This window comes from Haematobia irritans, chromosome 3 (genome assembly GCF_050003625.1).
Source record: "Haematobia irritans isolate KBUSLIRL chromosome 3, ASM5000362v1, whole genome shotgun sequence".
Lineage (NCBI taxonomy): Eukaryota > Metazoa > Arthropoda > Insecta > Diptera > Muscidae > Haematobia > Haematobia irritans.
Genome location: NC_134399.1, coordinates 2,036,597 through 2,053,094, shown reverse-complemented (window position 1 = coordinate 2,053,094; position 16,498 = coordinate 2,036,597). Strand labels below are relative to the sequence as shown.

General features: G+C 34.5%; 1 protein-coding gene across 5 annotated transcripts in view; it reads right to left on the bottom strand.

Annotated features, from left to right (window-relative positions):
• Window positions 1–16,498, bottom strand: part of Shal (Potassium voltage-gated channel protein Shal) — a 216,371-nt gene that overhangs the window by 34,436 nt on the left and 165,437 nt on the right. Inside the window, exon 1 of one of the 5 annotated variants that reach the window (XM_075299494.1) lies at window positions 6,131–6,959. The exons of 1 other annotated variant lie outside the window; for it this stretch is intronic. The gene's annotated coding sequence lies outside the window, so the exon portion shown is untranslated. Of the gene's footprint in view, window positions 1–6,130; window positions 6,960–16,498 lie in introns of those variants that run through there. 3 more of the 5 variants (XM_075299493.1, XM_075299497.1, XM_075299498.1) reach the window with 3 other exon arrangements.

Here is a 16,498-nt window from a genome sequence, read left to right as displayed (position 1 = left end):
TTTCTAAAAATCCTAATATAAAAAATCCTTCCTCTTGCTTATGTTGTCACATTTATGCGGAAATGTTTGCTGATCTCATTTATGATTTAAAATATACGCTCGTTTAAGTTTACTGACTCATGAATTAGAAAGCAAGAAATCTGATTCGAATTGATTACATTTCCTTACCTATTATAAAGGGCGCTTTTCAAATAAGGACATTTTCCAAGAGGCAGTAAAGGAAATGACAAATGCTAAGAAATAACAATTCTTATTGTCTAGATTGGTACACTCTGATAGAATAGGGTGGTTTTGGGAGTGCCGCATAATTTGTAGGATATATGCCACTAAGTCACCACCATAGCTTAGTTATATTTCCATCTGCCATAGCCTACCGTTGATGTGGAGAAGGAAGAAAATCAGACTGCTTTTTACTACATTTGACCAAATGCCTTATTTTGTGTCTGTCTATTTTCTAAGACCATTTGAGTGTTGTGATGAATTTTCTCATGGATTTTCCCCAACAATATGCCTTAAGAGCTTTTTTTTTTGCTGACTTACTTGCATTGATGCGACAAGCATTTTGTTTACTCAGATTGATTTTTTTTCGGTTGTTTCGTGTCGTTTTTCGAAGCTATTTTATTTTAATTTTTGTCTTTGGTTTTTGTTGTTTATATTTCTGATTTATAAGCAAAAATTTTTATTACGTTTAAAAATGTTTTGTATCAGCGTATGTATGTAGAGTACAAGCTACAATCTCCTACATTGAGGTACATGCGACTATAAAAAAAAAAACTTTATACAATGGCGCATCGGTACGTATGAGCAATGTTATTAGGGCGTATGAGTGTTACAATCACCGAGTATGAATACTGCCATTACTGCGTATAAGTATTGCCATTAAGTTACGTTACCAATGCAAACGAAAGAAGTAAGAGCAGCAATTATAGCCATAGTTGTAGTAGTGTTGGTAGTAAAACAAACAACCAGTCCAACAAAACAACAAACACTCTTTGCGTTGATTTTTTTATGATTTTTTATCGACTACAATTTGCCAGCAGAAATGGGCTATTAATGAAAGCTACAACTACAACAATTAAAGTACCATAGACGTTCAGTTTTAAATGTTCGTATATTGGGATCATTATTTAGGGGCCTTGGTTTTTTTTTTATTCATTGCTGTTTTTTTACCGGTCTAGAATGACGATGCTTTGGACTACCGTAAAGAGGCAAAAGGCAAATTTCTGGAAACATTTTGTGCTCAATAACTTGTGATAGATTTTATGGAGGTGGTTTACGTTACAAATTTACTCGTACATAAATACGTATTTTTTTAGTTACTTTTTATTAGAGGTGTGCACGTGAGTAATAGTTTACTCACGCTCACGCACACACACGACGGCAAAATCTTACTCACACACACTCACGCACGGTATTGTTTGGTAGGACTCACGCTCACGCACACTCACGAAAAGAAAGTTTGTACTCACACACGAAAATATCGTGTCACGAAAAATACCATGACTAACGAGAAATATCGTGACTCACGAAAAATGTCGCTACTCACGAACAATTTTTTGAGTAATTTACCTAAGCGACGTGTCTGAAAACATGAGCATTATTAAAGCGTTATTACACTCTTAACATCCCATGTGTCACTAAAATTGTAAATGAATTTAACTCTTAAGCGTTTTATGTTGGTGAGCGGGATTATTTTCGTGTGCGTAAATCTTTACTCACGCACACTCACGAAGATAATATTTTCGTGAATCACGCACGACATTTTGGTTTGTTAATCACACTCACGCCGTTGCCATGAGCGTGACTCACGACTCACACGTGAGTCACGTGCACACCTCTACTTTTTATGTAGTTCTGCGTTTATGTATAGTGTATTATATTTTCACCTTATCAATAAAGATCAGATTTAGTGATTACATATTTATTATAAATTTGGTTGAATGAACAGCTTAAGGAACCGATGTTTGTAGCAGGTTTAAATCCCAAAAGACGCCTTTTGGGATTTAAACCATTTAATTTAAATCCTATAAAACATTTGATTTATGGATTCTATTCTATCCGATGATACCATAATTATCATAGTTTTGGTCTTCTTTTCTTGTATATATATTTCAAAAATGGCTTTTATTTTAAGTTCGAGCTTAGCCGCTAAAATCCAAAATAAATGTAAAAGCAGAATAAAATTGCAACTTTTTTGTTGGCAAATTTTATTATAACCTGATGGGGAATGATTCAAAGTATCAATTGAAAGGCCATATTTCCTTTAAAATTAATTATTAAAGATAAGTAGCCATGAAGAAATTTACATTTAAGCGCGATAATTCGAACTTAATGCCAAATTTAAAGCAGGAAATTTTTCCTACTATTTAATGACCGAAGAATATTTGAGCAATTAGTTTATCTCATACCACTTAGAAACTCCTAACAGTGTTATATATAGATAACTTAGATCTACAGAGACTTTATCTTCAAATTTTGACCTTACACTGAAAAAAATATTGACCTAATATGGAAGATTATTCAACTTAAATTCTAGGACTCGCGATTTACGCAGTGTTAAGGACAAAATTCTTTAAAATAATGAAATTTTAATTAAAAGAAAGTTTACAATCTTTGCTTCAAAACTTTTTTTTTCATTAAATTTAGGACACAAATTTTGAAATTTTGCGTCCCTCTGTTAAAGTTGTAGATCTTTGAAATAAGGTAAATTTTCTTTAAAGTAAATAAAAACATTTTTAATTTAAAGAAATCGTCTTTAACTCAACTGACATATTGAATTTTTAAATTTAAGATAAAATCGCTTCAAACATAGGCTAAGACTTATTGTAAGGATTTGCATCTATGGTTTAAAGTTTTTTTTAGAATTAAGAAACCTGGATTTACTTTGAAGTATTTGGCATAATTTGGATTTTGACACTGGAATTTGCTTGTACATGAATACCTTTATTAATATATCGCAAAAAGAGAATAAAAATTCAATGAATCTAATTTTAATTTTAATGATATCTGTATCCAATTTTAATTTTATTGATCCTAGATTTAAAGCCAGGGAGGCCCGTAAAAATGTCTTTATTTTAAAGAAGCCACATTTTTGGCTCGGTATTAATAGCAAAATCCTTAATGGAAGGTCAAAATCGTTGGATCCATTTAAACTTTTTGTTGAATCTGAATCGTACATTCAGAGTCAATTGAGAGATATCCTAACAAAAATGGTGTTATAGCCGCTCAAACTCCAGTAAACATCCGAAAGCATGTAAAATAGCAGCACCCCTTAAGAAATCTCCAGCCCTTAGAATAAGAACCAATAGGAATGACAATATAGGGAATAAGAATAAATAAAAGAATTGGGCACAAAGTTGATGTTGCACTGACAGTGGCTGGTGTAATATCAGAAATCATACAGAGAGTCCCCCACAGAACCAAGCAGACGAAGAAAAGCGGCTTGAACTTAAATCCTTCATAAAGACGGAATATAAGTACGTAATTCCTAGTTTCGAAGATGGCATAGCAGATCGCAGTGTTGAATGTGTTAATAATATATTCGACTAGGGATGATAAAGAGCATTCTTGGAGTTGTGCTAAATCATCGACAAAAAAAATTCTAAGGCAAAAAGTACTTTTTTTCATTTTGGTGATGAAGGCCTTTTCATTCATGCTTAATAATTCGCCATAATCAAATGGTTAGCATGCTTACTTTTCATACCGATTGCCATGGTTTTATAGGGGTATTTCTTGAAATAATGATTTAATTCATAAATTGCCTATGTACCCTTTGAGTATATCGTGTATTACCAAAACCAAATTTCATGAAGTTTGGAACCAAAGTCATATAGATATCTTGAAAAATATAATTAAATGGAGCTGTGGATTTTCAAGGCTAGACTAACTCAACTGGAGATTCTCATGATTAGCAAAGCGTATTTAGGATCTGTCTCATTCGGATGCATACATATTTATCACCATTATAACATATTGCAATCATCATGGGGGCGTTCACAAATAACATTTTCTATTTAATTTGAGTGATATATCCCATGGGATTCAATTGCAATTGAATAAACTGGTTTTTATAGCTTTCATAATTTAATTTATAAACTTAAAGAAGGTAGCAAAAGCTACATATATTATCACGGGGGTACCACTGTACTTATGTTACTGAAATAGTACCACAAAAGTACAAAAGTGTCAACCTTGTCAACCCTGTATTGGAAATAAAGTTAGACAGTGGGAATGACACATAGCTGACATCAAGTCCTGGACTCCAGGATGAGATATATGAGCACTTTATTTTTTACCTGATATGGAAGCCTCTTCACAGTTGAGCCAAGAAGGCGAAGAACTGCCTTATTATATATTGAATAAAGTGGCACCAAGAAAATTTGTCCTAACCTATTTAAGTTAGCAAATCGTATCATATTGAAGTACAACGGGGAAGTCATAATGCGATGTTATTGGAAGATATCACGGTTACGCCTTGAAACTGATTAAATATAGATTATTACGGCAAGCATAAATCCTGACATAAACTGTATGCAAAAGAAGAATCCACATATAATTTGAGTACAATTATGTATTTGTTTAGAAATTAAAGTAAATATAAAACAAGTAAGGAAAGTCTAAAGTCGGGCGGGGCCGACTATATTATACCCTGCACCACTTTGTAGATCTAAATTTTCGATACAATATCACATCCGTCAAATGTGTTGGGGGCTATATATAAAGGTTTGTCCCAAATACATATATTTAAATATCACTCGATTTGGACAGAATTTGATAGACTTTTACAAGATCCATAGACTCAAAATTCAAGTTGGCTAATGCACTAGGGTGGAACACAATTTTAGTAAAAAAATGGGAAACATTTAAATCTGAAGCAATTTTAAGGAAACTTCGCAAAAGTTTATTTATGATTTATCGCTCGATATATATGTATTAGAAGTTTAGGAAAATTAGAGTCATTTTTACAACTTTTCGACTAAGCAGTGCCGATTTAACAATGAAAATGTTGGTATTTTGACCATTTTCGTCGAAATCAGAAAAAACATATATATGGGAGCTATATCTAAATCTGAACCGATGTCAACCAAATTTGGCACGCATAGCTACAAGGCTAATTCTACTCCCTGTGCAAAATTTCAATTAAATCGTAGTAAAAAATTGGCCTCGGTGGTCATATGAGTGTAAATCGGGCGAAAGCTATATATGGGAGCTATATCTAAATCTGAACCGATTTCAACCAAATTTGACACGCATAGCTATAATGCAAATTCTACTCCCTGTGCAAAATTTCAACTAAATCTGACCAAAAAATTGGCCTCTGTGGGCAAATGAGTGTAAATCGGGCGAAAGCTATATATGGGAGCTATATCTAAATCTGAACCGATTTGGCTGATATTTTGCAAGTTTGTCGAGACTCTTAAAATATTCGCATGTACTGAATTTGAGGAAGATCGGTTGATATACACGCCAATTATGACCAGATCGGTGAAAAATATATATGGCAGCTATATCTAAATCTGAACCGATTTTTTCCAAAATCAATAGGGATCGTCTCTGAGCCGAAACAGGACACTATACCAAATTTTAGGACAATCGGACTAAAACTGCGAGCTGTACTTTGCACACAAAAATACATCAACAGACAGACAGACAGACGGACAGACAGACAGACGGACAGACAGACAGACGGACAGACAGACAGACGGACAGACAGACAGACGGACATCGCTAAATCGACTCAGAATTTAATTCTAAGACGATCGGTGTACTAAACGATGGGTCTCAGACTTTTCCTTCTTGGCGTTACATACAAATGCACAAACTTATTATACCCTGTACCACAGTAGTGGTGAAGGGTATAAAAACATAAACCTCGAATTTAAGCAGATTTTTGCTATGAAAAACCGAGCATAATACTGGCTTTAATGCATTAGTAGTAAATTATAGAAGAAACATTTTTTAAATTGCAACATCTTGTCCGGATTGGCAAAGTAAATTTTTGATATTTGGCATTTTCTATTAAAAACAAGATCTTCTTATAATCATATGGTAATGAAATTGCAAATTAAAACGTGTTGGCAACACTGTCAATCACCAACATATTTATGTATGTATGTATGTTATCATGTACCTACTTATGCCTTCTCCTTCCCGTTATTACTGAGACGATAATGATGATGTTGTCGATAATGATATTGATGTTGTTGTTGCAATTGTTGTTTATGTTGTTGTTTTAATTATTCCGCACAAAAACACTTGAGCAGCAGCAGCAAGTTTTTCTTTATTATTTTTTTATTGTAATTATTGTTGTCGACGTTTCAATTTCTAGGGCACCATTTCAGTTTAGCGGGTTTGTTGATGGCATTTGTGGAGATGGAAATGGTGTTGGTGGCATTAGGTGGTGCTTGTGTTGTTGTTGTTATTATTATTTCTGGTGGTGGCGTTGGGAGTGTTGACAGTGGTGTTCTACCACCCGTGTTAGTTGTTGTTATTGTAGCTTTTATCAAAATTTCCCTTTTCGTTGAAATTTCATTGCTTTGGTTTTGGATTTTCTTTTATTTTTTGTTTCGTTTCTTTTTGGGATTTAGCTTTTTTCCGTGACTTTGCTTGCTAGCTGCTGCTCTTAATATTCTAATTTTCTTTGCTTTTTCTTTGCTCTGACAAAAATCTTATTTTTTCTGTTTTTGGAAATTCCCAAAACCAAATTCTATATTATATCCATTTTTTAGCTCAACATTTCACATATTTCACACCGAACTTTTTTTTATTTCTTTTCAATTAACTTTTCTCCATAGATATTTTTTGCCAAAGTTTTCTGTTCTTCTTCCTTTGTTGTGCAAAAAAAATGTATTTGTCTGTTTGGCTCGATTGCCTTTCGTTTTCCGCAATTTTTCCACCACAAATCGTTCGAGTATATGCCACACGGACACTGAGTTCTGCTGCTGGTCTGTGGATTTTCGCTCAGCACCGCTGCAAATAGACATTAGAAAAGCTCCACGGGTACCAAAACACAACCCGATACAATGTGTAAAGCTTTCAATGGCACATGCCCATACACAGAGTTGTAGCTGTGTGGTAGCAGAAATAGAAAATACTATTTCTGGACGACATGCTGGAAAATATAATGTTTGGCTCCGGATAGTTGAAGGATGTTACAGAGTTGGATTTATTTGGAATGATCTATTTCAAATAAATTCAAATAAACAACCCAAAGTGTTTTTCAGTTTTAATTCCACATTCAAATAATTTACTCTTAATTTTTAAGGTTAATTCCAAGTTTATGATGAGGGTTTATCTATCGAAAATTGATGTATGTGATAACAAGTATATATACGATAATATCGTATACTCAGTATATATACGATAATAAAAATTAAGCGGGATATACAGATGGAATCTATATCAAAAATTGAGCCGACTTTGCTGGTCTCAATATATAGATACAAGTGCCTATATTTTTTAATGCTGCTGAAGAATCTGTAGTTGTCTGCATGCATGTGAAGCGAAAGATATACATGTGAGAACAAATTTAAGCAATTTTTATTAAGTATGTACGTTTTCAAAAAATCGCAGTGACATTTTTGATTAAACCCTATACTGGCTCTACACACTTGATTGGATCGTCATTTCAATTCCCTGAACGAAAATTCAATCACAGTTAAATAATGGCTTATGTGGACATATGCATATAGGCCAAAAGATATACGGCCTCATAAACTCGAACTTCACGATTTACTATGGAATCGATGGTATCTCTCAGTGTTACCCGCAATATTTTTTGATTGTTCAATTTGTCCCCTGCCTAAATAAGTTCACTATCCCAATATTTAATCCAGGCACAATCCTGGCCACTTTACTTTAGGTCTGATGATAACAAGTCTACTGGACTTTTTTCAATATACGCATGGTTTTATAATTCTCAACAGAACTGATTTATTACATTTACATCCAGAGTGACATCTATGGATTGAGAAACTGTTTTGAGCCTAAGACATAGAACCCAGGAAGTGAGAACTTTTCCAGACATTTTATTTATTTTTCTGTGGAAGATTAGGTATTCACTTCTTCATATCTCGATATGTTTCCCATGGAACGATTTTGGATTTCTGGGTTAGATTTTTTTTTAGACAGTTCATTTATGCCCTTCTAAATCAAATGCTTCATATACGCCAAAAAACTAACTAATTTTCAATTAAGAAAATAACAAATAAATAAAATCAACAATTAATACTTAAATAAACAAATAATACTTAATTACACAACTGAACCAAACACATACTTTTTTAGTGGCATTGCAAATCAACTCTGTAAATATATTCGCCCATTTTGGCGCATGCTCAAATCCACAAAATACTAGCAGGTGTTCGTAAAACACCAAGAAGCCAAAGAGCTTTAGTAGAGAAAATAAAAATGAAGTGAAAAGAAATAAATATTTGTTCTCTCTATCTCTCTCACGTCCAGTTATTTAAGAGTCTCTCACTCTTAAATATTGGAAAACATAAAATTATTGCTCTTCTCTGCAAAACAGTGCTATGCTGTGCAGCAAAAGCTTTTAAGACCAGCTGTCCTTTTTAATAAACATAAACGCATAGGTTGTTTTTTGTGTTTTTGCTGGTGATTTATGTTCGGCTGCAACAGTCTTGGGTGCTCCCACTGTATACAATGTTGTTGTTATTGCCTACTTCGTTTGAAGGATTCATTTGATTCGAATGTTTTTTTACGAAGATAAAAGTAAAATGCCGCCTTGACAAAAAGTCAAAGAAGCACAAAGCAATAAAAGGACCTTCAGGAAGCCCATGTGTATTAACGTACAAAGCTTCATTGGATACTAGGGATATTTTTGTTGTTGCACAATATAAGAAAATAAAATCGGATGTACATAATTGGAAAGGAGGCGCTGATTCAAGACTGAAAAGACAGATTCAAAATGTATAACCTTAACGACCTAAATTTTAAGACATACAATTTAAGGACAAATTTCTTTAAATTACATTTTAATTTGAAGAAAATTTATAATTTTTGTTTAGGGCACGAATCCTGAAAGCTTTGAAATAAGGAAAATTTTCTTTTTGATTTATAGAAATAATCTATCACTTAACCCATTTCTTGCCATTGTACTCGCTTGAGAACAAAAAATTGGCAAAATTTAACATCGCAGAACTTAATAATGAAATTGGGCAACGTTTCTGAAATCACGCTAACTTCCGAACGAAACAAGCTATCGACTTGAAACTTGGCACAAGTAGTTGTTATTGATGTAGGTCGGATGGTATTGCAAATGGGCCATATCGGTCCACTTTTACGTATAGCCCCCATATAAACGTATAGCCTCCATATAAACAATTGCTCTAAGAGAAGCAAATTTCATCCGATCCGGCTGAAATTTTGTACATGATGTTAGTATATGGTCTCTAACAAGCATGCAAAAATTGGTCCATATCAGTCCACTTTTACGTATAGCCCCCAAATAAAGGGACCCCCAAATTTGGCTTGCGATTGCTCTAAGAAAAGCAAATTTCATCCGATCCGGCTGAAATTTGGTACATGGTGTTAGTATATGGTCTCTAACAACCATGCAAAAATTGGTCGACATCGGTTCATAATTATATATAGCCCCCATATAAACCGATCCCCCGATTTGGCTTGCGGAGCCTCTAAGAGAAGTAAGTTTCATCCGATCCGACTGAAATTTTGGTACATGGTGTTGGTATATGTTCTCTAATGACCATGCAAAAATTGGTCCACATCGACCCATAATTATATATAGCCCCCATATAAGCCGATCCCCAGATTTGACCTCCGGAGCCTCTTGGAGGAGCAAAATTCATCCGATCCGGTTGAAATTTGGAACATGGTTGTTAGAAAGTGGTCTCTAACAAACACGCAAGAATTGGTCCATATCGGTCCATAATTATATATAGCCCCCATATAAACCGTTCCCCAGATTTGATCTCCGGAGCCTCATGGAGGAGCAAAATTCATCCGATCCGGTTAAAATTTGCAACCTGGTGTTAGTATAAGGCCGCTAATAACCATGCCAAAATTGGTCCATATCGGTCTATAGTTATATATAGGCGATCCCCAATCACACACTCGAGCCAAAAATAATCTACCAACATTTTATTTTTATAGAAAACATTGTCAAAATGTTATTTCTATAGAAAAATTTTGTCAAAATGTTATTTCTATAGAATATTTTGTCAAAATTTCATTTCTATAGAAAATTTTGACAAAATTTTATTTCTATAGGAAATTTTTTCCAAATTTTATTTCTATATAAAGTTTTGTCAAAATTTTACTTCTATAGAAAATGTTGTCAAAATTTTATTTCTATAGAAACTTTAAACTTAATTATATACGTATTTAATCAGCCTTTTTTAGTTTAATATATACCACGTATGGACTATGTGGTATATATTACGGTGTTAGGAAGTTTTAAGATACCTTGCCATCGGCTTCAGTAGAAGTTTCTACGCAATCCATGGTGGAGGGTACATAAGCTTCGGCCTGGCCGAACTTACGGCCGTATATACTTGTTTTGTGTGTGTGTGTGTTGTTTTTTTTTAATATTTTTTAACTGAATTTCAGTGTAAATATATAAATGAATTTAACATTTTTTTTTATTTTAAATTGTCTTGGTGTGCAATGGGTTAACAGATATATCAATAGAATGATTGAATTGTTAAAATTTGCTTAGTATGAAATGTATAGTGCCAAGAAATCTAATAACTGGAATTAGAAGTTATTCCCATAAAAAGAACTAATGTTGGTAAGAAAATTTTAATCAATTGTCTTCTCGACAGCACAACGCCAAAAATAACAATCATGACCCCCATAGAGAGAACCATCTTGATCACCAGAGACCAGGAATAAATAAAGATATTCCCCCATATTCATAAAAGTTGACGTAAACTTTAAACCTACTATTACCATACAAATTCCTTCGATAAACTATCAGTAAATTATTATGAATATGGGCAATTGACAAAAGCTACAAGAAGATTTTTTTTCTACAACACACGATCGTAGATATAAGGAACTGGGCCTTCTCAGTAAGCAAGCAGTGTTTCCAAACACTATTTCTCTTAGCATGAGGATCGCCCCAGAGTTTGTAAAATACTTCCCAACGATTTCGACTGTAGAATATTAGAGCTAGAACTACACAACTAAGAAATTACTCCAAGATTCTATTGGATAAAAAATCGCCACTTGCGCCCGGGCCCCATTAAATTATATTACGCTCATAAAGAACCATCTTACTATACCAGAGACCAAGACTAAACCTTCGCACCGAAACTGGAACTCATGGCCATTCTTATGCAAGGGTGTATGCTTCAATTGTTCTTCAATATAACGAAGCTTTTTTCCACCAGTGTAAATGGTTGGAAATGGAGCATATATAACCCCATATCATCGTTTTTATTTGATGGATATATCTTGTATTAATGTGATTAATAATCTTGTATAATAGTCCATCAATTTGGATTTGAAATTATTACGTGTAAATGTTGTAACAAACAGCGTTTTTTAAAAGCTTTTATTACAACAACATACAATAGGTCAATAAATTCGGTCGTCCCCTTTTCAGCACAAAATTAAATTTTCATAAAAATTTACAAAATCTAAATATTCAAATATGTTGGCTAGCAGCTATTTTCCCACGGGTGACTCATATGTTGTCACTATGTCTGCTATGATCTACAGTCAATGAAACATTTCAGAATCTATATGTATTTTTGGTAATTTTTCAAAATCTATGCGCTTGTTTACAAAAGTGATAAAAGTGTTATGACTATTTAGCACATATTTGAGAGATATTAAAAAATCATATAAAATTTAACCAAAAATATTTTTTTTTTGCTAGAAATAAAAATGAAATTATAAAAATAAACCTTCGAAATCAAAACAAATATGATTATGGTCTCTTTTGCCTAAAAATAGATTTGGGAAATTCCACTCAATCGTACGCACTTAGCACTATGCTCAACCACCTCATCAATGTGGGATGAATGGAATGTATGCTGGCTAGATGCAATTGCTGGCCAGGGATATTGTTTGTTTTCTAAGACTAATGATGATTGGGGCTAGGTTGTTGGAAATTTTCAAAGACGCCAGTATTGCTGCAAGATGATGCTGTAGCAAAAGTGCATTAATCGCTTAGCTGACATACTCTAAGCATTTTACTAGAGGATAGCTAAGAAGAACAGACACAGCGACCGAAACAACAAAACACCTTTAAATAAGAATACCTAGAGGATCACACAAGTACGATTAGTATATCTACATTAGCATGCAGTATTTTATGAAATAAAAAAAAACTCTAAAGTTATTTATAAACCATGCTCATTTCTACTTCATTTGCCAGAAGATAGACGACTGTGTTTACCGACCTAATTTCAGTGCAATTTCTCCCCTGAGAAATTGTTGGCACAGAGAAATGCTATGCGGCAAATAGAAAAGATCATAAATTCCTTAACAAAAGGAAGAACAATTCCACATTTTTAATTCATCCATAAGAATAGTGATAAAGTTTGATCTGGTTGTTAGTTAATAGTTTTCAATAAGGTAGATTGTAGTGAATTTTAAAAACTAATGTCCATTATTTCTATTATCGCTACAGGAACTCTGTTAATTAATAAATAAAAATTAAGAGTTTCAACTAAGCGGTTTTAAAAGATGTCCCTCACTCTCTCAGTAAATTTAGGTAAATTGGTTCAGTCCCTTCAATTACAATATGTAGACGAAGGGAACTCACCATATTAAGATATATAAAAGTACACTTATTTTAGGTTAATTTTATATACCTTTAGGTAAGCTATATTACAAAAGAAAAATAAGTAAATATTTTTCGACAAATTCACGAAAATTTATTAGAAATAGTTTATTTACTTGTTAAAGAAAATTGAAGTTAGAAACTGCAAAATTAGTTTTAGCGCCATACGTACGTTGAAGGAGGTCTGGAAATCTATCTTTTCTCTTCCAATTTGAAAATGACTACCAGTCTTGTCCTTTACTTCTCTTTAAATTTCAAGTAACTCACATCTATTTCAATTTTACTCGTATTTGTAAGTTTATTTCTGTCCCATGTTTTTTGTTTTCTCAATTTCGTCCTTCACGAATTATTGGTCATGGGAAAAATATGCATTTCATGTTAACCTTTTCACTTACGATTTTTTACATGAATAACCCAAAAATAAAAATAACAACAACAACATCGTACGTATTATCCAAATGTGAAAGTTAAAATATTTCAGTATTTTTGTTCACACCAGACACCACTTTGAATGTCCTAAATTTTCAGTTTTTGCTTTCTTGGTGAATGAGTAAAGCTCATACAGGCAGACAGACAGACATACAAACAACACATCAATGGCCCTTTTTGATGGTTATGGCCAAAGGAAAATGTAACTCTTGCATGGTCTGTATTTGCCAATACCCATTTATGCAAGCAAATATTTTTCAATGACTTAAAACATTTCATTCGCCACCCTTCGGTGGCCGTATGATCAACATCATACGGCCACTAGACTTCTTGCTGGAGAAAGAGGGAGACGAGCATTAAAATCATCTCAAGGAAAAAGTGGAAAATTTTGTTGTATATACTACCAGCCGGGTTGTTCTCATAACTTGGCATAGCTGAAGCAATTTATCATCAAACCAAAGATAAACCGCAAAAACGTCAACTTTTCGATGTTGCTCCTGCTGACAACTACAACAATATGCCCTTAAACTATAGTTTAACCAGGAATATAGCGACATATTGCGATTACAGGGTCGGCAGAGATTATGGGCAAAAGTGCAACTGTTAAACTGCATTTGAGGTCTGGAGGCTATTGCATTTTCACAATTACGAAGGATAAAAGAAAAATCTTTAAGGAGACAAAAGTCGCTGCAAGAGGAAAGTAACAAAGTTTCAATGACAGCAACAGTGGCAGTAGCTGCAGTTAACAGACAGCCTATCATGATTTTTCATCTATGATTTGTTACAGTAGCTGAAGAAAGTTAAGTTCTAGACGTTTACACTCAAGAAAAGTACAGAAGTATGAGGAAGCAATATGACTACAAATTACAATGGGAGGAATCTTATGTACCCTCACCACCTCTGATATCACCATGGACTGCATAGATGAAATGAGCCTGAAATATCATACTCAGGGTTGGCCTGTCACAAACTGTGACTTTTGCGACATACATTTGCGACCGTAAAATACGTATGTCGCAAAAGTCGTAAACCTACTGTAAAAAACCTAATTTCGAATAGAAGAAATCCTGAACATTTTTCAATTTAGTTTGACAGCATTCGCTGTGAGTTTCTGCAGAAATTTGTGAAAGTTTTCCCACGGTCAAGCCATAAAGCTAAGTAAGGACGAGAAAATCCACGGTTACCCTGTACTCGTGCAAAAGCCAATAGGGAAAATGTGGGGACTGAAACCGAAAATTGTGAACATTCCTAAGAATTGAAACGTCTTCGCACATACAATCGTCTTGCATATCATCGAATTCGCTGCCTAGCTGACGCGACTAAAGTATTTTGAGTTAGCGACTTTTGTTACTTTTTCTACATTTACGACGTGTATGTGACGTTTACAACTTTGCGACAGTCGCAAACCTAAAAAAGTTTGATACAGACCATCTCTGATCATACTGTAACTAATACCTAAACTTCTCGACGAACCTAATACATGAAATTCTCCTAAAAGCAATAGCTCACAAATATAACAATTTTGTTATGTCCATAGTTACTGATGGAACTGTGCGAGCAATACTTCTTCCTCTAATGGAAAAAATATACAAAAATAACCCGAATTTCAAGCGGATCGGATTAAATATAAGAAAAATATATCACGACATAAAATATGTCTGTAGTACCATCAGGAAGCCAAATATAAGGATACATTTTGGAGCAATTCTAATTAGGGGCCATATTAAATTATTTTGTTGTGGTTGATAGTAATAAAGGGTGATACGGTCAAAATTTGGTCAAGGGAAAACGCGTGTAAATCGGTGAAATCGTTTATTTAAAAAATCAAATTAAATTTCTTTTTCAAGTTCAATTAGTAAAAAATTCAGGAAAAATATTCAGTTAGGCTTTCGCTTTTCCAAATCCGAATTGCCGGGCCTCACGCTTGACACCTGCCATCAGATTTTGTACAGCCACCTTGTCCACCTTCTTCGCCGCAGAAAGCCAGTTTGCCTTGAACTGCTGCTCGTCCTTAGCATTTTTTTTGGTCTTCTTTAGGTTCCGCTTGACAATAGCCCAGTATTTCTCAATTGGGCGGAGCTCTGGCGTGTTGGGAGGGTTCTTGTCCTTGGGAACCACCTGCACGTTGTTGGCGGCGTACCACTCCATTGCCTTTTTACCGTAATGGCAAGATGCCAAATCCGGCCAAAACAGTACGGAACAACCGTGTCTCTTCAGGAAAGGCAGCAGACGTTTATTCAAACACTCTTCCACGTAAATTTCTTGGTTGACAGTCCCGGAAGCTATGAAAATGCTGCTTTTCAAGCCACAGGTACAGATGGCTTGCCAAACCAGATATTTCTTTTGCGAACTTTGACAGTTTTATGTGCTTGAAAATATCTGCTACCTTTCCCCTTCCTTTTGCCGTATAAAACTCCTGTCCCGGAAGCTGCTTGTAGTCGGCTTTGACGTAGGTTTCGTCGTCCATTACCACGCAGTCAAACTTCGTCAGCATCGTCGTGTACAGCCTCCGGGATGGCGCTTTAGCCGTCGTATTTTGTTTATCATCGCGATTTGGAGTCACTACCTTCTTGTAAGTCGATAGTCCGGCTCGTTTTTTGGCTCGATGCACAGTTGTAGACGATACACCCAGCTTATTAGCGGCATCTCGGAGAGAGAGGTTAGGGTTTCGCTTGAAACTACCGGCAACTCTCTTTGTCGTCTCAACGGCTTCCGGTTTTCGATTTCCCCCCGATCCAGACTTCTTGGCTGTCGACAAACGTTCCCCAAACACTTTAATTACATTTGTAACGGTTGATTTGGCAACTTTTAGCGATTTTGCCAGCTTTGCGTGCGAGTAGCTCGGATTTTCGCGATGCGTGAGCAAAATTTTGATACGCTGCTCTTCTTGCTTGGACGGCATTTTGACAACTGAAGAGTGAATTCCAAAATTAAAATAGGAGCAACATTCTACACACACACCTTCAAAATGATGGGTGTTCAGGTTTTTTAATGCAAAATTGAAAGAAATACGTCAAGTTTATATTGACCAAATTTTGACCGTATCACCCTTAAGCCGAATTTCAAGCCATTCACAAAAACTGATCATTTTCTCTAATAAATTCCACAACATATTTTAGTTTATTTTTTATTTTTTTTTTTTGTGAGTGTTTTCCCTAATTTTTCTTCATATTCTCTTCCTTTCGCCCCAAGACTTGGTACGTTGTTTTTACTGAAACTCATTTTTGTACACTGATGAAGACATAATGACAATTTGTGCGAATCTTAGTGAAAATTTATATGAAATTGCTGGAAGCC